The following is a 20,704-nucleotide window of genomic DNA, read 5'->3' as shown; positions in this document are numbered from 1 at the left end:
TCCAGTTCCTTCCATGTGCAACCATTGCTAAGAAATATTGTTTAGGATAGCAGACAATAATGATCGCAAACACAGTCATACTGTAGAAAACTCATACATAAACAATTGAAAAGCAAAACCTTAACTTAAATTTAACAGTATTATTTTATTTGACCATGTTGTCTTGGCAGCCTTGAGCCAATGTTCGGATAGGGCACCATTTACAACTGTGCTGTGAGCACTTGTATTCACCTTTCCTGTTTTCCGGCTGCAGCACAGAATCCACACGCTACTTTATTTATAATCCAGCCAACCTCAATGTGTAACTCTTGCCCCATACTCTTGCTCGCATCACACAGTGAGGTCACTTCCCTCTGCACCTCCAACACTGCTCTTGCATTCCAACATGGCTCTAGGACAGCAGCCCAGCAAAGCTCTATACTCCTCAAATCACAAAGAGGCCCAGATCAGAGCAATGCTGGATGTGAGCCAGAATCCAGGCCCTCACAGCCCAGGCAGCTGGGGGCAGCCTATAATAAGTGGGAGACAATGAGAACTAGCACACCTCCCACGCTTTGCATGTGCATGTCGACTCGGAATTGAAATTAAATGGTTTCATAGGTTTTCCATAGGCCACCCTAATTCCGAAAAGATATAAAAACCCCTAGTGGGTTTAGCAGATGTATAGTTTAACACTATTATTATAAGCATTATTTATAGCACAATTTAAGAAAATATGCGCTATTCATTTCTCTATACTGAGTTTTAAAAGGGCAAAATTAAGGGCATTGATTAAAAACAATACACATAAAGACAAAAAAAGTTTATTTTTTTTAAACTCTGATTTTTTCAAATTCCAAGGGCATTTTAGTATTTTACAAACCCTTTCAAAAAAAGCCCATTCAAATGCATCAGACTTGCTTTACTGTAAAACCTGGCAGCTGAATATTTTCTATTCTCCAGCATTTATATGTGTGTGTGTGTTTTTTTTTCCACATGGGAAACTAGACATATTAAAGGTATTCTGTTTTAATGAATAATAATGAACAGTTCACTGTGATGTAGATGCTGGTGGTGCTTTAATGGTCCCTTGTAGCCTCTTAAGCCTTTGGTGATAAATCTTACGCAGGCTCACTCGTATAACTAAAACCCAAACCTCATTCAACTTCACATCCATCAGTGTTTGGCTCAAAGCGATGACAAAGCACTTTCAATTACACCAGTAACTGACTCTGGAAACAGTTCATAGCAGGGTCCAACCTCGAAGACTAGGGGGAAAACACAAGGGGGAGGGCAGAATGGCTGGTAGGGCATCCGTTTGACTCGCTCCCAAATAATAAAAAGGGTTGTGTGACTTGGGGACACAAGGGATGCCGCCAGCATTGGGAACCCAAGGACAATTCACCTATTTTGTGTGCTGTCACCCCTGTAGTCTGATTTATGGTTGGGACATCCTTCCTATGACCCATTCTTCCATCAGCTTGGTGCTATAAGGATACTCTGGTGATTAAAGGCTGAAGTATCAAAGCGTCCTCAGTCAGGGCTCTTGTCTAGTACCAGAGGGGCCTTGCGCTGCTGAATGGGGAGCGTGGCGATTGGGAGGGAGAGCGTTGCAGCAGCAGAGGAGTGCCATTCTTAACCCAGAGCACCAGAGGATAGAAGAGCCTTTTGAGAATCCATCAACTGTAAATGCTTCATTCCATAATGTTGGTGTTTTCTTTTCCATTTTTCCATCCCAATTTGTAATTATATTATGTCGAGTGTGTGCTCTCTAAAAGTTAACATGGCACTGTTTAATTGGAGTGATTTTACTCATAATTGCATGATCCTCTCTACCACTTTTGGCTTCCACTTTGTTTGAATAAGCAGGCTAATTTCAGAATCCATCCTCAAAATTAATCAGTATAGCATACTTAATATTGAAGTTCACAAATGAAATAATTGAGAAAATGTAAATCTGCTTTGAATAATGGGAGCCTTAATCATCAACAAAAACAGTATCCTAAACAATGACAGCATCACCCTGGGATAAGGCATCAACAGATAAGTGATGCTAATTTCTCTCTTTCTCTCTTTAAAATGCCTTTATTACATAAATAAAAACAGAGTCTGATTCTCCAGAGTGCCTGATCTTTTTAAAGCACCTCTGACTCCAACCCCCCTGATGAAAGGCCCACACTAACATCAGGAGTCCAGAGCCTTTACTCTCTAACTTCAGGCAATTATGACACAGAGGAGATCTTTGCCTTCTGCACTCCAAAAGAAGAAGAAAAAAGGCATCCCTTTTTTCTAAGCTTAGTTGTAAAAATAAGCTTGCTCTCCTCAATTGCAGTCACCCCGTGCCCTTTGCAATAGCAGCAAGGATGTATCGGAACAAGCCATGGGGCAAAACAAATCACTTGTGATTTACAGAATTATAAAGATTTTAATAGCTGCAATGTTTCTCTCTCAGATTGGTCTTTATTTCCAGGAGTCAAAGTTTCCTGGGTGCCGCAGGCTTTTGAAAAGCAGTAATTGGCCAACAGAGAGACTTAGGATCTCCCTGAGTGATTGAGGGTATTTGTTGCTATGAACTTGAGGCTATCACTCTAAAGATCACAGGTTCAGGTTCTTAGAGACTGCAGCTTGTCAAGCGCAATTCATTTTGCAGCTGTGGAAGTCAGGATACTTTTCCACGCAGTTTTGTTTAAAGTTTTAACCTTTCTCTGGAACTTGATGGTGGTTCTTTTGCTGATTAGTAATGTTTGCAAATAATTCAGAATAAAAATATGGTCCTCGGGTTTGTGACCTAAAGACTTTTTTGAATTAAAGCAGAGTAGCTATTATAAGGAGAAAAATGAGTATAATCCTGTTGTGTACGAAAAGAGCATCCTGAAGGAACAAAAGACAGATTTTTGAAGTATAATTAAAAATCATTTTTAATTTTATTTTTTATTATGCTGTAAATGAAGCAGCCCACCAGTTTTACCATAATTACACACTACATACAGTTGAATTTAAAAGCCATGCATATCTGCATACATAACTAAACAAGTAAACTAATGCTGTCACATAAAATAAATACAGAATCAGGCAAAATTGACAACTATTAAAAATTCAACAATATAGAAAGTATATCACAATATATAAAAAAAAATACTGTTTTCATCATATAGAGATTACGTAGAAATTTACACACTTTTTAAATCAGTCAATCTAATTCATTGGAGAAATGTATTTGTTACTCTTTTTAGATAAACCGATAAATGATACCTCGCACATCTGCAGAACAATCCCTTAATGTTGTGCTGTTAGGAAAACAAGTCTGGCAGTAGCTTAGCTATATTAAGGAAAACCACCAGGGAGGCATAATCGAGTTTGACTCTCTACCGGTGGTCTCCTTGTTAGTGTTGCGAGTGTCAGAACTGACAGTGCAGGTAGCTCAAATGCCACTTAAGGTTTTAGCTTCAGTGGCTTTTGGAAAGAAATGACCGTGACCTGTGTAGCTTGAGCCCACATCCCACACCCTTTCTGCCTGACAGCCGCTCAATGGCAAGTGTCTGCCAGCATGCCGAGGGGAACGCTGCCAAGCAGCCGGAGATAGAGATGATTACCACATCCCTCTCTCCCTCTCAGCCTGTTCACTGAAAACTGATACCTACTAACAAACTGCTGTCAACATGTTAGCGAGGCAGAGAGAGTGAGAGCAGTAGTATGTGAAGACAGAGAAAAAAAAAGGGGAGAAAAAGAGATGTGTGGGAGAGTCAATGTGAGGAGTCCAAACAAGTTAGGATTAATGACATTGAAACAAGTTTTTTTTTTTCACTCTTTCAGAGCTAACACTGTTGTGGCAGACTTGAAGAATGCAATCAACACCATAAAGAAAAGTTGGGTTCGGTAGGCATTTACCTACAGGGTGATGATCAAATGATGAATGTCAGACAGTGTAGTTGTAAGGTCACAATTTGTCAGGCTGCTGTGCTCGTCATACAAATGCAGTTATAAATTCAAAGTTAGGAGAAATTATTTCTCATGTAAAACTTTTACCCTTTTTTTGCTACTCTAAAAATTATAATTTCTACACAATGAATACTACATTGTCATCGAGTTTCTGTGGTGTTGTGCAGATATGCAAAACGCTTCAGACCTTTAGTCCAGTCACTTAAAACTTCGTCTTTCCCGCTGAGTGGAGAATAAATGCAGTTCTTCCAAGGAGGAGTTGAAAATGTCATTGTTTTTGAATAAATCCCCCACTGCGCCACTTTGGAGTCTCACATTTAAGTGAAATAAAGGAAAAATCACAGCTGACATATATTTTTCTAATTGTTGCAGAAGGGTTGGGGGGCAGAAGCAGCATGGAGTAGCTTGAATCATTGGTAATTATAATATTGCTTGCTAATTACAAAAGATTTTGATTGTCTGATTTTGAGCAGAAGGCCTATTTTAGCCACTGTCTTAATACACATTTGTTTTTGAAGATTGGAAATGACAATTATGATAATGTGCGTCGCAGCATGAAATACTTTTGTCAAAGACTGGAAAGCAGGACATGTTAAGTCCACATATTTCTTACAGAGATTCTGTGAAAATGCTATATAAAGACATTTCAGCAGTCTATTCTTTTAATATCATTTAAAAATCAAGGTATTTTATTCTAGGCATGTTTTTAGGACACTATAGATTTGTTGGAGACTAGTGTGACAGGTTCCTTAAAAAAACAAAAGGCACTTTTTGATATGGCATCCAAAGTGTTTCAAGTTTTCTGCTCTTAAAAAACATGTAGATTGCATCGGAAAGCCATGATCGTGCAGTTCAACTTTATTTTCCAGTTTGGCCCTGCAGAAATGTCTGATATTCGTATTTTTCAAATTCAGTTATTATGTTTGATGAGAAAAATAGAGGACAAGAAAGAAAAAAAAAAACTGTCTGCATTAATTCACTCTGGAACTTTGTTGAGCAACAAGATAAGTATTTCTCTAAAAATCAATTTTCGAGAAGAGACGATGGAAACAAACCTAAGTGCTAGTTTGAACCAACCCCATAAGGCTTCCAGGGAAACCACCAAGCCTAAGAAGCACTTTATTAGCCAGCGGGGGGTGGGGTTGGGGGGGTCAGGAGGACCAGCCCTATCATTGATTGAGGTTGGAGGATGCATCCACAGCTGCACTTTCTCTAAATTTCTAAGAGTAAATATGCACCTTTTGAAGTGGGGGGTGCCTAGGAGCACTCCTCTGCACAGATTGTGTGGGTTTCTGTGGGGAGCTGTAGTTACGGGAAAGATCAATGGACAGGGCATTAGGGGGAAGAGTACACTACACTGTCCAACCCTCAAGCCTGCAGAACAACTCAGCAGCGCCTACATGGTCAGAATTATTGAGCTCAAGGCAGTTTAATTCTGTACAGTGTTTTGTGAGGCTGAACGTTTTCATATTGTTTGTATTGTTTTGCTTCCACTTTTTTTTTGTGTGGTTGCAATGTTGAGAAAATCCTTCGAGTCTGGAGAACGAAATGGTCTTTGAATACTTTCACAGTGGCCCTGCATGCTCATGCTTGTAAGGTCGTTTGCATTCATGCTGTATGCGTGGTTGTACATTTTTTTTTCAGTGTTAGTTTTACAGACATTGTAATTTCTTCGTTTTGTGTAAGTAGACATACTCCTCATCAATTCTACAACTTTTACAGCAAAAATTGCACAATATTTCTGACTGGAATAGTATTGTGTGTGTATAATTACTAACTGGAAAATGCCTTGGCCCATTTTGTGAAAGCATGGAAAAACCCATATCCTGCGCATTGTGTGGGTGAATATGTGTACTTGTGGCAGGCTTTAAGTGCATTAGACTTGTGCTGATTACACAGCTTCCATATTGTGGTTTGTAAAGACTTTGGAAAAGCCTTTTGGGGTAACCACACTTCCAGATGAGGCTAATCTGTTTGTGGTTGGTACAGAGTGATAAGTGAGCAAAGTTTGTTTTTAAGCCTTTTTCTCCCCCACTTATAACTCAGAATAAGCCTCAAACTCAAAATTAAAATATTAAAGCCGAACTAAGTAAACATTCACATTTAAGTCCGTGCAATTAAAACATCTTTTCAATTGTTATTTCATTCTCATTTAATTTTAATGCTCTTCCCTAGGTGAGAATGAGATTACCAACATATAATTTCCTCATAGTGTCAAAAGTGTTTGCGCTCCCAGATGTCGCCAAGATTTGGCTCCACCAGGCTCGGAGATGTAGCCAGAGAGAGTTCGCTTTTACAACCCCTGTCACAGTCCACAAAACACTGTGTCACTCAAGCACAGCCTGTGTGGCAACTCTGGCATTAATGGAGACGTTGACATCTTCCGACAGAGTGTTTATCTAATACTAATGCTAAGCAACCAGAGCCAGTCACCCCCACACGGAGCCATCCAACCCTGCTGCAGTTCTCAGCGTCTGGCAATCACACTAGTTTTCCCATTCATCCCTCAAGACTCTTTGAATTCATAACAATGATGTTGCTGCTCCTCTGTGTCATGTTTTCTTTTTCTTTTTTTTCTTTTTTATCTTTAGCCAGATATCTTACCATCACCCACTAGGCAGCCTGACTGCATCACGGGTGCTTAAAGCAAATATCTGATATTACAGAAAACATTACCTGTGAATGCTGGCTTGAATCTCCAGCTCAGGGCCTCCAACTAAAGTTGTTTACATATTTCTGCTGCGGTGTTATTCTCGGCCGTTTTTCTCTTCACCAGCCCCCTCACACATGCAGACTCTCACAAAGGCAGATTCAAAGTCGTGTTAGCAATAAACATAAAATCTGCAAATTGTATCGACACTTCACGAAGGCATATTTAAGGAATATAGTTTTACTTGGAATTCATTCATACACTTCATTATATACTGTAGTGCATGCTGCATATCGTAAGTTCTGTTAAAAACAAGGAAAACTAAAGTTCTTAAGAAAATGTGAGCTGAAATAGTACATAACAGCAAGCAGTAGGTGTTTTGAGACACACGTACTGTGCAGTATACACTGCACAAAAGGCCACACAAATTCCTATATGTTACTATATGTATCAGAGTCTGATGATGGGTTCATGAAGTGTATGGAGCTATCTTTAGAGGATTGATTTCCCATACTGCCACGCAGTTGGCTGCATTTATATTCCATGCCTGTGGCTCCGTGACCCCTGGTTCTCCTTTGATGTGGCAGGGAGAAGCATAAACCTGGATGAGGCAGAGAGAAAGAAGGCTCAGGGATAGCAATAGGTGAAGCAGTGTACAATAGGAGGGAGGGATAGAGATTTTTCTTGAGGTGCAGGTTTCTTGGAGGGCTGGGAGGAAGGAAGGAGGGAGTGTAAAAAGACCGGTATGAGTTTGCAGAGAGCCATGCGAACCAATGAAGCCATCATCTGACAGATCTGTGAGAGTTTGCACTAAGGGCAGGTTGGTGGTGGGTGGGCAGAAAGGAAGCTGGGCTGAGGGAATGGGATCGGTGAATGGTAGGGGGTTGGGAGAGGGCATGACAGTGGCGTGAGCTGATAGAGACGTCAGCGCTGCTTCAGTAATCTCAAGACGGCTGGCCGCAGCGAGGGGCCATCGAGGGGCCCACGAGAGCAGAGTCATGATAGAGTAGACCACCCCGACAACACTAGCAGGGGGCCCGGCAGTATGGACAAATCAAAGCAGGAAGAAGTAATTTTTGAGAAATTACAGAAATCTCCATGGAAATTAGCATGAAACACTTTCTAATCTCTTGCTTTTCACCATGGACGATAGGGGTCAGTGCCTCAAGTTCTCCAGCCCTTGCTTTCTCTTTTTCCCTCGCCCCATCCCTAATTTCATTATTCCCTCTTGATTTTTTTCTCTCTCTCTCCTGCTTTTTATGTATACTCATTTTACAGCCTGACACTCAGAAATAGCCCCTCCCTCCGCTCATATTCTTCAACCATTCATTTGCTTGAACCCTTTTCATTGACCACAATTAAACGTTTAGATTTCAAAAGCAAATCAAGGGAGAGCCAAGCCATGCCCTCAGAGTGACACAGGATCAAGCTGTTGGGCGCTTTGGAGTCTCAGATGGGGTGAATCCCCCAAGATGTGTCCTCTGCACCCTTCCTTTCGTTCTTGTGGTGTCTGTCAGAGCTCAGAACACTGTTCAAATGAATGGGCGGAGTGAGGCACCCTTGGTTGTGACCATGTGGTTATTGGTAATCAACAGCATTTACAGCAATACAATGAGTCCCTAAGCCATAATTCTTCTCATCACAATTGCGCTCGATTTCAATAATACAAGACAAAACGCACGTTAAGAAAATGGCTGCGGAGCCGTATTGTAGACGTGCATACCCGATTTTCAAATTGTTCTGCAGTTTGTTTGGGTCCTTTCATACTTTTGCTGGCGTTAAATTAGTTTTGGTTTGATTTGCATTGAGCCTTTGCATTACAAATTGGTGCGTGTGAGTTTTCACAAGAGCATAGCAACACCTTATTTTCATGTTTGAATACAATGCAAAGACGACCGCAGTGTAACTGACTTAGGAGAATATATTAATTATTATATTGTAATTATTATTGTTTAGGAACATGTATTATTATGCTTATTTCTATTTTCTTGTTAAATATTGGAGCGCAGAGTGTCATGACTATGGTCACGTCCATGATTTATTCTTTGTTGTTGTGCTTTGTAAATTGTTCTGTGTTCATTTCAAGGACAGAATATAACATTTACTTAGGGAACATAAAATGGGAAAATCCTATTTTGATAGGACAAAAAAATATTAAGAAGGCAATATAGCCACATCTATGTCATTTGAAAGGTGAAAGAGTTTTTCGATTAATTGCTGGATGATAAATTTGAAAGATTTTGCTTTTTGGCAAAAATAATTAGTTTGTTTAAGAGCAATTCAAGGCATATCTAAAAGAGATAAAAGAGACTAGTGCAGATAAGGGAAAAAGTGCCATCTTCCTTTACTGTTATATGAAAATATAGAAGCAATTATGCAAATAATTGCATTCACTTACCATAATTACTATTTTTTAATTCAATTAAGTAATTTTATGCACTTTTCTTGGGAATTCTTGTTTTTATGAAAAATAAATTCTTTTGGTTCATAGTCATGTTTAATAATTCCATCTTGTCACTGTCATCCTGACATGTTGGTAAACGATTTCCCCAATCTCACAATATGAAATTACTTCCACACATCTCCCCTTTATTAAATAAAGATGCATGCAAATTGACAAATAAGTACATCAGGCAAAATAGAAATAATGAGCATTAGGGCTCAAAGTAAAATAAGGGCATTTGATTTGCATTACACTGTACGCTGATTCATGAGGAGTAGCTGCAGTGTAACTTTGGTGAAGACTTAATTAGAGTGCTTGCTGAGTTGGACATTGCAATGACAAGTGGTAGAAATGTGTGTAAGATATAGAAACCTTTCTAACCTCTAGTTAAACCTTCGCTACTGCTCTAACAGTTTGCCCTCTAATTAAGTTCCAAGTTGGACTGCCTAGTTATTTCTTTAGAACTAGTCACAATTTTGCTAATTGCAATTGTAGAAAATGACAGTATTCTCCAAAATCATAATGTATGCTATTGTCCAACATATGTCACAAAGTAGCTGCAAAAATGATCCGCTATGGAAAAGGAGAAAAAAACCTTTTATAAAAGTTTCTAAAATTAGTTTTAATAACAGACTCAGCTGTAGATAAAATGTAGATCAGTTCTGAATCATATTTGTTTGCACAATCAGATGTTAAAATGTTTTGAGCCTTATATGTAATAGTATAAACTTATTTAATAATTAAATGTTGTAGTTGAAATTTTATGTGAAATTACTGCTATTTTTTTCCTGAGTTTTGATAAAAAGAAAAAGAAGATATAAAGCATTTAACCCGGAAAGTACAAACATTTGGCAGGGCCTGAGACACCTGCTCTTAGTTGCGGTTCTAGCGTTAATAGATAGATGGCACTGCATGCAAGGTAGAGCAAAGGGCCAGAGACTTCTCTCAACCACCTTTCAGGGTCTCATTATCCGTCCGAAAATTAACCTGTCAATTTATCAATCAACGCCATCTTGAGTTTTCTGCCTCCTGTTTGGCGACTAGCATTACAACGACGCTGACACACTGATAACCAGGAGCTATGCGTTTGTTAGTGTAGTGAATGAGTGCATTATCACTTAAATGACTGCTATGAATCACAATTGCTGCCTGGCTGTTGATAAGAGGTAAATACACAAGCAATTTGATTTTAAACTATATATCTGTTTATGTATTCTTTTATGTGTCAAGAAAATAATGTCAGGGCCAGATGGACAGTATGTCTGCTTTGTTGCACACTGCTATCTCTAAAAGTCTCACACAATCAATCTAAGGCGAGGTTGTACTGTTGACACTGAATTTTCCAGTTTACAACCGTTGCCACCACGCTGAAAAGGCAGATGTTTACACTAAATGACAAGCTTAAATTTAATTTGCAGGAATTGCAGAAAGGAATACCAAATTAAATTTTAAATTTAGAGAATCCTAATTGATCTGTGATATCAATATAATAATAATAATAATATTAATAATAATAATAACAGTTAAAAAAAATTCAATAATCCTAAAAGATCTTAGAATTTATTAGTCATCTTGGACACTTCTATTTTATTTAATATTAGGAGTAAAACACTGTTAGATATTGTATTTGTATTTACATATATTTTAAACAGTACCGCAAGCTATTATTTACATCGTTATTATGCATCAAAATTGTAATTTAACAATATTTCAAGGGCATTGTACACATAGCCTAATTCTTCTCTATTGACTTTGGAGTTAATGTTACATCTGCTCTTAGAAATATCTAAAAGGAAAGCGGATTGAAATATGTGTTTGCACGCTCAGCATGCTACACAGTTATAATAAGAACTGGGACATGTCTTTATCTCTGAATGGGTTTTAATGTGATAAGCTAAACTAGACCCTCAAAAATCCCTACCACGTGCAACTGCGGGTGGGGGACCTCAGTTGCTTCGCTTCATTCTTCTTCTTCGCTGCTCTCAGGTCATTAGCCGCTACATGACTGGATCGCCCGAAAATGGAAGGACATGAACAGAACCAGACAGGGGTTGTGAATAGCGGGAGGGACGTTTCTTTTTCCAATTGTTGTTATTTGCAAATGGCCTTATTGTGCAGAGGTGTTAGAGAGGTGGGGGCGCTAGTGAGGAAAAACAGAGGAGAGTATTTTAAAATGCTGACAAAAAGACGACAGAAAAAAGAACACAACATCTGGTAATTTGTTTCAGCAAGCTTAGCCTAATGATGTAAGCAGATTACTTTCCAAGAGAGTGGAAAACGGGGCATAGAGGGTTTTTTTTTCCGGTTCCCTTTTTTTCTCGTGCCCCTTTATAGGTCTGCCCCATTAAAGGCTGAGGCAGAAGCCACCCCTGTACCATCCAGATTGTTCACATTGGTGACTCTATATATGCTATTTGCTGCCATTTGATAATTCACATACGCAAGAAGTGGATTTTGACCAGATCAGAAAATTGCTTGGCACCCAGTAGGAGCTCGGGTTTGTTTTGAAGTCTTTTTTTTATTGCCTTGAAAGGGGAAACTCCCTGACTATTGGAGGTGGGATGTAAGCCACGCGATGCTGTGGGTGCTCTGGGCCTGATTTGCTCCTTCTCCACAGAGAGCAGAGATCAGTGGTATGCCCAGATTGAAAGGGAGGGCAGGAACCTGGCGTGATGAAGGACACTGGCTTCCAGTCAATGTGTGGAGGAGACTGGAGGATGAAACACACCATTAAGACCAATTTAGAGTGTTGCTCTAAATTTCAGCAGGACTGATCGATCCTGACAGGAGGGCATCGTACTGCCTGCCAGATCACTTAAACCACTGCCCCTTGTCTCACGTTGCTTAATGTCATGTCATTGGCTATCATTCCCAGTCGAACACTGAGCTTCTGGATTTCGTTTCAATTACTACTTGTAGGATTACCTTTTATTTTTACACATCAGTAATCAATGAGGATTTTGATAATGTCATAATGCAATTTCAGCATTGCATTCTGCTCTCTTTTTTTCCTCTATTCTTAATCCAAAGTGAATTCCTCTGAGGCTAGCTGTCCTGTTGGTTTATTGATTTTCCTACCTTGCTCTGTGAGCATTGGACAGATACTCGAGAGCCGTGTAAGAAAAGAGACTATACCTTACTTAAGGGTTTAGCCATCACGCAACGCAGGCAGTTTGCATGATAATAACAATAGCTGAAAATGAAGCAGAGTACTTTTTTCAATGCAGATCAGAGTGCTTCAGAGAATCAAATAAGACATATAACCTAAAATGACACACACACACAAAAAACACACACACACAGAAATTCTACATTTTAGTAGCAAGAGAAGAATAAAAGCTTGAAATGTTAACTACAAATGACATGACGTAAATATAATGAAATATAAATTAAGAAAGAAAAAGCAGCACAATAAATAAATGGCATTTATTAAGCCTTCATTAATAACGCTAGTGCTTTTTGCAGTGTATAAAGAAATATTTTCTCCTCTATAGGAGCTCTGTATTGTTGTTATTATTGCAGTGCAACTATCTGTCAGTGCTGTGCTGACATTTTATATGCCATCTATTTATTAGTCGGGCTGTTCATTGAGGCAGCTCAGGTTAAGTATCTTGCTCAGTGTCTGACTGGAGATATTGAACCTGTAGCCCTCTTGTCCCAAGTTCAGTTCCCTAACCACAACCAGTTTGCCCCTTTGAAGGATGAGGTCTCAGGAAGAGTGGTGCTATGTATACCACACAGACAGTGATCTATTCTGTGTCTGATATCATGTTGCTCCATGTCACTGACTGATGTTACCTCCATCCCCCCACCCCACCCCACCCCACCCCACCCTTGATGATTAGATCCATGACTGTGCCTACTGTCCTCTTATAAAATCAGCCTGTTTCTTTTAACCCACAAGATGCCAAATCCTTTGTCAGAGGGAAAAGGGTGAGCAAGTGAATGAGCGAGGAGAAAGGGGGAAACGTGAAGTTATTTTAAAGGATGTTATTGCTTCAGTCTTTCCGTCCTTGACAAATGTTCTTCATCTGAGCTGGTGACATGTCCCACTGTATAAGTGGGTTATGAGCTAGAATGTAAGTTATGTAAGTCACAATGCTTTGAGACATCTGCTAAGCACATTCATATGTAATGAAACATAATGTAATAAAAATAATGGCAGGAGCATAGAAGATTTATTTCCCATTATAGGCATCCTTGCTATGCTTTATTGCAAGCTTCCAAGAGACAACACAGGGATTTCTTTTATGGAAAGCTGGTCTGCACACACTCACTGTAAAACTTCAAAAAAAAACCCCACCATCATGTCTTTTTTTGACATGGCCTAAAGTTTGCATCTGCACATGCAATACAGTGATAATGTCCACATGGCAACATAGAGCATCACAAATGTTGGATATTGAACCTTATAACAGCTATAAGAAGTAAGTAACACAAGTCAAATATCATTTTAACAAAACTGCACAAATATTCAGATACTGAGCCTGAATTTCAGTTTGGTCCATGATGAGGGAGGTGAACTAGTAGCTCAGTGTACCTTTAATGATTTGCCTGGTGCGGATCTTCGGGGGCTGTCTATGCCACCAGCTGAGGCGTTAATACAAATATAGCAGATAATTTGTGAGCTAACCTGTTTTTAAGTGGCTTTCTCCAAAAGTGTGACTGGCAGGTGGGGAAACATGGAAGAAGTAATTAGATATTTGCTGGTGCTGAACCATCCTGAGAATTCAGAATTTTCAGATGATACAACTTTCATGTCAAAAGATTTTGACAGTGGAGTAGTTTTATTGTCGTTCATTCATTTATTGAGCATCTTTTCATCGATCGGTCTGTTACAGTTGTTATTTTTTAAATAAAATACAAGTCATTCTACACAAAGAAGATCTTGTTAAATAATCTCATTAACTTTAGCTGTTTTCTTCTAAAAAAGAAATAGTAGGGCAATTGATAAAGTCTTAGCTCCACCTTCGCCGCCTCTCCATTTTGTAATCACAGGCAGTTTGGCAGCACAACGTAATTAGTTTGCACGCCAGATTTCCCATGAGCCCGAACCCAGCTAAAAGCCAATCCCTTCCTCATCAGCAGCCCAGAGACTAAACACCTACTTTATCTGGTTCCCCCAAGGCTGTCCATCCATGGGGAGTCAGGGTGCCCTCAAAAACATTTCCACTGAGGGCTCCAATGCCTCAGGCTGATATGGGTGAAACTTCAGATGGCAGATGGCACAGGGAAGGAAGAAGACTATATTTTTAAGTTAGAACTGCCAAACAAAAGTGGAACATCATATATCCTAGAGCTTTGTGTCCCAGGGCTGGGATTAAAGCATGAAATATATGTTTAGAGAAGCCACAAATGTCTTCGTTTCAACTGGAACTTTAAATGATCAAAGTGCCTGATGTGTAGAGGCATGCTGCAGGGTGTTTTATTTATTTATTTATTTTACATTTTCACCAGTTGACAGTAAGAGAACGTTTCACAGTTGGGTCAAATGTCATTATTGATTAACGGGTGAGCTAAAGTTGGAGCTATTGGTTGTATGTGCAGTGCTTTATATTATATGTACGTCAGTATCACAGCATAATGTCTGCATAGTCTAACAGTCTTTGTAACTGAGTTTGGAAGGACGGACTCATGAAGGCCAGTCTTTTTTCTTTTTCTTCTAGTTTACTCTTTTCATTGTAAGTATTTGTAGATATGCATACATCTGAATTACCTCTGCCAGTCAACAAGAAGTGATCGGGTAGTTTTTAATACCACTAGGCCCATCTGGGAGAAGGACCCTTTTCATTCGACATACTTGGCTGCCTGTCGCCTCACCATAATGGGCACACTGAACGAGCTCTGAAGCAATAGCCAATTAAATGCCTTGAAGGGGATGCCTCGAGGCCCTGCATGAAAGGCTTCAGGTGTGAAATGCTTGTTTTTCAAGAGTGCTGCAAATGTTGGCTGCTTTCAAGTTTGCTATTGCCCTGCTGGCTTCCCCTTCCAGCCCACCCCAGCAGCCCTTCTCATGTGGAGGAGGGTAGAGGGTAGAGGTGATGGGCAAGAGAAGACCACTTAAGTACAATTTTCTATTCAGCGTTCCAAACCTGTGCACTCTCATGTTTTTCACCGCTGCCTCGTAACAGCGAACAGAGTTTCAGGTGATGCAGACAATAGCTTTTTAGCGCACAATGGAGAGAAGAGGAGAAGCTGAAGGGCAGACGGGGGGGGAGATATGGAAGCGACAGAAAGTCTGCGCATGAATCCAAACTAAAGGCGACAGTGGTTGGGTGATGGCGGGGTTGGATGGGAGGGGGCTTAAAAGGAGATGGATTGTTTGCTAATTGTGGTCATTTCTGACCAGAACACGATGGTTCAATGACTACTTTAATGCGTTATTGAATACAACAGAAACTTGAAATGTAATTGCGAGAGAAGCTTCTGTTTTAGAAATTTGTTTTCAGCTCTTCCACTGGAGGGAAGAATGTTCATTCACAGCTCAAGTGTAAGAATAGACTGCCTTGTCTCCGTGCAATAAACTGTTGTTAGCGCCATCATTTACATCTGAAGTGTTACAATCAGCATGAATTGAAGTATTTACCCAAACAGTTATATTTCTAGTGTCAGTTCTCCCAACACAGAAACCCCCCCCATCTTAGATCATTTAGGAGGCACATTAAAGGATGCCCAAAGGCACTAAGAGGGAATAAATCCAGGGGATATTAATCTTATTAGGATCATACATCACCATGGTGTCAGGTGAGGAGACAAATGAATGGGCGCCTGTTTATCTAAGCTAAGCTATGTGGTTTACCTAGCCATTGCTCAGGACACATATTGCCACTAATAAATTGGTTAAGTCTGAACAGAATGATTGTAAGGAAGTTAAGGGACTGGCTTGTCTGAGCTCTTGCCACTATAGGCAGCCATTCTCACATCCCCCTTTTTATCTGTCCAGATTGGGAGTGCCCTTTCGATAAGATGAAGAGAGGAGAAATCAGAATAAATGGAGTCCATTAAAAACCTAATGCATCAACTGCTTGATGAAGTGATTAATACACAGGCTGGGATTGTGATTGATTAAAGCATTTAATCAAACAGTTAAAAAAGCACAATTGGCAGTAGTGCATAAATGTTTTGGATTGCTTGAATGTATAAAGCACTGCATAACATTTTTTTTCCTCTCGAAAATTGCAAAGATCTGTAACATTTAAATGAGTTATTTTGGAGGGTAAAAAGAAGCATTTCTACATAAATCACAAATCAGAGCACGAGCATGCTCGGATTTGTGAGAAATGTGGCTTGCTCAAATTGTGACACAATTATCCCCCATTAAAAAAAGAGCAGTGATTGACTTAAGTGGTAACACGAACTCATTAAAGATCTTTTAAATATCCCCGAGTACACTTGCAGGAGGCTTCCACTTAGTAATCGATGACTAAAATCACTTGCAAATTCTAAGCTGGTGGATGAGTGGGCAGTGACAGGCTGGTAGCAACATTCGTGAGACTTAAATGTCATTCAAATTCACTAATGCAAAGGGAAATACATAGAGCAGATTGACACATCAAGCTCTGTAAAGTTCAAGCTTGATGTATAGCACATCGAGACAGGAAATTACAGATGTTGTAATTATCAGCAATGAGTGACCTCATGTGCTAAATGGTGTTGGGTTAAAGTACTTCTTCTGTGCTTTTAAGATGTGTACCACAAGGAAAGATTGGCATGTATCTGCAAATGGCATGCTTTTATTAAAATTAAATGGCGAAAATTGTGAGAAAGTAATGTTAAGAATAATTTCCAGTCAGAATAAATGTAGCTTTTCATTCACCTTCATGAGAAAGAGAGTTGAGAAGAGGGCACGTTTATTCTGCTAATTGTTTTCTTGCTTGGAAATAATCAGTCACGTTTATTGTGTATAAAAAAAATGCACTGTTGCTGACCAAAGGTAGCACTGCTCCAAATTCAAACGGAGATAAATGCAACTGTTGTATAACACTTTGCTTATTTATAGACCTCAAACCTGCGTGTACTAAGCTTCATGTGGCTTGCTGATGTTCATGGAGCTTTTTCTGTAATGGCCTACAGCAATGTGAAAGAGGTAAACCACCAGAGTTGACTATAAGATGTATGGCGAGGCTATATTATAGAGATATCCTTGAATCAAATAGCGCTTCTAAATTATGCAGCCAGTTTTCTGGATTTGAACCTAACTGACAGTGTTTTATAAAAACATAGGAATAAAAAAATGAGTCATGGAAAGGTACTGAAAGGAACTAAATACTGTACTTTTTTACTACACTAGATTTATGCTATAACTGTAGGTCCAGGGTACTTTCTGGATTTTCTAAATCCAAAATGTCAGATCCATACTGTGCTGTATAAAGTAGTTAACCCTTTCATGCATGAATTATGACAACCTCAATCCAGATTTTTTTCTAAAGTATTTTTATTCATCTTTAGGCATGAAAAAAAAATTTGAACTTCATTTTTTAAACTTTACTCTACTTTTCAAAGAGTTTTTTACATGTCCCTGCCGGCAGGGTATGGAGTGACACTTCAGTGCCCAATGTAGTGGTTTATGTGCAAGTATACCATCAACACTGAGACAAATACATGAAAACAACCTTTGAATAGCTATCCACTGTAGTGACCACTACGTGTGAAAGGGTTAAAATATCTTCATGTCAACCATCCCATCAGAAATATTAAGCAGATATGATCTTTCATTAAACAAAACCCCAAAACAAAAAAACAAACAATGTTTCTATAATGTGCACCTGTTCCTAACTTTCAAGTACCCATTTGAGTGCAATATCTTTTAGTTTTGTCATATTGCTGTTAACAATGTGGACCTGAATATTTCAAGGTTTTTTAGCTCTTTTCTGTTTAACCAGACATTTCTGTGTGACAGTGCCCCTTCTGCCAGTGGGCATTTTGAAATCCGTGGACTTCTAAAGGACCACCATCTTTGATCCTGCGTTCCCTTGTCCCTATAAAGACATTTCCAAAGACACACATCCCAGAAACAGAAATGCAAATAACAAACATACATTACAATGTTCTGTGCTGTTTTTTTCTACGTATGTCTTTATCATTTATCCTGAAGTGGATGGACACATCATTGATAGAGTTGTTTAACTAATAAAGACTAATTTGTATTTCTAGAGTAATAATCGTGTGACACTCAGTCGAAATTACCAGATTCAGTGCATGCTATTTAATCTGAAGTCTCCTAGAAATGAATAGAAGTCATATGAATGACACATGAATGACTTGTTAATTATGCAAATAGAGTGCTGCAGGAACCTGGTAAGTTGCAGGAACTCTGTCATCTAAAAGGGTATGGTGAGCGTGATAATGTAGCGGCTTGGCACGGCTCTCTTGATGTAATGACAGGTCAATTTGACTGGCTTTATGCTTTGCTCCCTGCCTCTTTTCTGTAGACGTGGTTAGGTTTCCCTGCCACTTCCCCCACCCCCTTTTCTCGTGTCCCTTGGACTTTGATTTCTCCTTTGTTCCGCTGGCTCCTCTACTGACACTTCCCAAGAATAAGAGATGCCACACAACCATGACCCTTTCACACCGCACCGATGACCTCTGTCTCTTCCATGCATGACCCCTCACCTAGAAGCTGACAACTTGATTAATTGAAGAATGTTATGATTTATGAGTATCTTCACAGCATGATTAACAAGACAACAGGTGGCAAAACTAAACAGCTAGCAAGAACATTTCTTAAAGGCGAGAAAACAATGGAGGATTATATTTAGAAACTATGTTTTGTCCAACAGTGACTGTCAATTTGGTGAAGCCATATATCATTTTGACTTTTTTGTCTACCACTGCAGTTAGGATATTTTCACAGAAAGGTTTCTTTTGTGTCCGTCTTGTCAGCCCAGTCAGACGCGTGAAGATATGTCATATCCTCACAATGTGGTAAATTAAAGTGCTTATTCAGTGCTCTGACTATCAGCCTAGCACATGTTTGATCCAAAGGAAAGTCAAAAACAGAAACCTGAAAATTCACAATCGAATACATACTAGGTTGTTATGTTGTCTTTAAAACAATGACCTCATGGACATACATAGATATCAGTATTGCATCTCTTAATGGCTCCTACACCACAAGATTACAGATGACATTGTGCTAATGCTTGACTCTGCACAGCAAAAAGTGTCATTTACAGAGCAGCATGTAAGCGAGAACAGTGTCATTCGTGACACAGGGCCAAGTCCAATTGTCTACCCAAAGCTTTGCGAGTTAACTCAGCTGACAGCTTCCTAGATAAATCTGTCTTGTAGTCGAGACACTTAACTGCGTAATGGAAGTTGGTGGTCCAACTCAGGTGACAAAAGGGATAGGGGTGTTGAAGAGGTCATATGAGACCTTCTCATTGACTAAGTCAGTCACAGAGAAGGACTATAGAGTAGGATAGCAGTCTCTTGACATAGTGTCACCAGCAGACTGTCCAGCTGAGCAAAAGCTCATGGTAAGATATGGCCTTTTGTGTTGACATGGATTTCTTCTGACCTTAGCTTCAGGCTGTGACAACTGATGGATGATTGATGGTACTGTTTCAGCTGTGTTGGGAGAAAAGCAAGGAACCTCTTAGAAAGCATTACTTTGACCCAGTGTGACCTGGCTTTAACTTAACTTGGACAACAAAAGACAGTCAGCGGCATCTTTTACACTTTTGTCCCCAATGAAATTTCTGCTCCTGATAATTGTTGAGAAACTTCTTTGTTCCCATTAGGATCAAAGACAACTGTGAAAAAAAGTGTGGCTTTTACACTTCTATGTGCGGTTTTCTCATTTTAGTCTTCTAATATATTCTGTCAAAACCATCACAAGCTGTGAAAGCATATAGTAAGGCTCGGATAAATTTTCGCACTATAATGGCAGAACGACTGAGCAACAGCCTGCGCAACTCTGTGTAAAAAAAATGTTGGGGTGTTGTGTTTACAAAGAGTTGCCGTCACTGAAAAATTAATTATCTGAGAGTCAGCAAAGGTTAATTTTGGTCAGACACCTTTCGATCCAGAGGAGCTGATCCCAGCAGTGCTGGTCATTGCACTCGTGCCTAGCCTAGGTGACACATGCACTGACCTGTGACATGGGCAGTGACAGCAGAGTAAAGTGCGCTGCGCTCCCCTGCCTCACTGTACTTGGAGAGCTTAGAGGGCTCCCAGCTGAGAGGAGCAGGTTAAAGCACAGTGCTACCCTCGTGTCATCAGCCCAGCCGTGATCAGTAGTTTCGTCCTCGACTCTCCGGTCCAGCCACCCACCTCTGTTGTCTCCTAGAGATAGTACTGCCCACCGCTGGTTGCCCCATATGTTTGGGCTGCACACAAGGTGGTTTCTCGGATACTGTGGTTGCTAATTATAAATTTAATTTGCATTTTAATTAGAATGGTGGAAAATTAAAGCCTGCCAGCTGGAGAATTACAAAATGCTTTTCCCTCCCTCCTTTTTTTCTCTCCCAGTTTAGACTGAGCATGACTCTGTCCTGTACTCATTTGTATGAGCACAGCAGTGGCACCAGTTCCTTCCTAGTGTGGGACATGCAAGTGATTTTGTATACTAACTTTCTATATGTGTGGTGAAAACAGGCATATTGTTTACGAAATAATTCATGTCTTCTTTGACACCTCACATAATAAAGTTAGGCATAATAAAATCACAGATTTATTTATCATTCTAAGAA

At 39.6% G+C, this 20,704-nt stretch overlaps 1 long non-coding RNA gene across 1 annotated transcript in view; it reads left to right on the top strand.

The window, feature by feature from the left end:
* The window catches only part of LOC113026831 (uncharacterized), a 96,691-nt gene that overhangs the window by 20,013 nt on the left and 55,974 nt on the right, over positions 1–20,704 (top strand). The window lies entirely within an intron of this gene.

Source organism: Astatotilapia calliptera, chromosome 7, assembly GCF_964374335.1.
Source record: "Astatotilapia calliptera chromosome 7, fAstCal68.1, whole genome shotgun sequence".
Taxonomy (NCBI): Eukaryota; Metazoa; Chordata; class Actinopteri; order Cichliformes; family Cichlidae; genus Astatotilapia; species Astatotilapia calliptera.
This window is presented reverse-complemented; position numbering and strand designations above follow the sequence as displayed.